The following is a 1788-nucleotide window of genomic DNA, read 5'->3' on the forward strand; positions in this document are numbered from 1 at the left end:
CACTCTTTCCATGTGCCCGTCTCCTAAGATGAAAATTTACTCAGTACTGTGATAGTACTGAATAAAAAGAAATAGGCCCTGACTCTAGGCGCTAGCAACTGGATTCAAGTTCTACCCTTCCTTTCAAATGGCTTCTCTAGATAAGCTCCAAAATCTTATCCCAGTGATCAAAGAGGAAGCTACCAATACTTTCCACCCAAACTACAGAACCCTAAAAACTCTCCTTCTGCTGGTTCAGGCAGGTATGAAGACCACCACTGCTTCAGCTCTTAAATGTGGGCATTATTCTAGAAAAAGCCTAAGATTGGTAGGGGCCCTTTATCAAGAGTACAAGAGGAGTTTCTCAAAGTACTCCAGCCCCAGTTACTTAAATTAGTTCATGCATGCATGCTAAATCGCTTCAGTCATGTCTGACTCTTTGCCACCCCATGGATTGTAGCCCACAAGGCTCCTCTGTCCATGGGATTCTCCAGGCAAGATTACTGGAGTGGGCTGCCATGCCCTTCTCCAGGGGAACTTCCTGACCCTAAGTTAGTTCTGCCCTTCCTAAATTTTGTCTTTTCCCTTCCCCATCCTTCTCAATTGGCCTGCTTCTAACCAGAGAGTAAGATTCTGACTCTGAGAAAGAGTTTAGCACTGGGATCTGTATGGCATTAACCCCTCTCCATGCTTACCCTAAACTTACCCATCTCTCCCCAATGGGAGGTGGAACTTACTAAGTGAACAGTCCTGAAAATCAGTAACAACTGGCCTTTTAAACTCTTATGTTCTCCAAATTCCTGTAAATAAACTCCTAGAATGGAGAGGGAACAGCAGTTCTTTGGAGAAACAAATCTGTCTCCGAAGCTTACCTGGGTTTATGTTTTGTTAAAGGGAAACTTCTGAATCTGCTTATGGTTTCCAGGCCAAAAAGATGCACTGAACTCAGGTTTCAGCCTAAAAAGCATTTGGAAGACAGTTCAGGATGGCTGACCCTGTACTCATCTGGTGTGAGATGGAGATAATGATCCTCCATATTAAAGAAAAAAAATCCCTATGGCACAGTGCGGCAAAGTAACTTGTCTGAAACCACAGTAAGGCAAATGGCCCAGGATCAGCCAAGGACCTAACTACTCCAAATCTGTGCCCTTTCCACAAGACGAAGAAGGGAGGCCAGGACAACTTCTAAATTCCTAAATCAGTGAAGAAAAATAGCCTTCATAAACTTAACACAGGGATTCTGCAGCTCTGCACACAAAGAACAGAAAAACAAGAATTCTTAGGAAAAAAGATCAGCAACTTTGCATTATTTTTGAGGCATGTGGGAAAATAAGACATCAACGCCTCTACTGAGCCAGGTTACAGTGTCAAGTGAAAATTGGGACAGATATTAGAAAATCTAAGGACCAAGCTCCCTGTTCCCCAAGAGCACCCTCAGCAAGCACATGAGTATTTTGGGGAGCTCAGTTCCCAGAGGAGCACTGGGAGAGTCAACATAAAAGTATATACAAAGCTGCATAACAGAAAGATGCCAAAACCAGACCTCTGCTGCCTTTTCACTACCCACCCAGGAAGCACTGGGGCAGACTATAATGGAACAAAAGTAGCCCTAACAACTGGGGAAAGAAGGTTGGGAGGGGGAGACAGACAACAGGGAAGAGGAAGTTCATTGTTCTAGCTTTCCTATGAAATTCAAATGTGTGTGGTTGCAAAACAAAAAATCCAGAAAGAAACATGAGATTAATGCATTTATTCCAAGTAATTAACACAATAAAAATAAAGTTAAACTTGTCCAAGTCAACTCATAAA

The sequence above is a fragment of the Capricornis sumatraensis genome, chromosome 22 (genome assembly GCF_032405125.1).
Source record: "Capricornis sumatraensis isolate serow.1 chromosome 22, serow.2, whole genome shotgun sequence".
Lineage (NCBI taxonomy): Eukaryota > Metazoa > Chordata > Mammalia > Artiodactyla > Bovidae > Capricornis > Capricornis sumatraensis.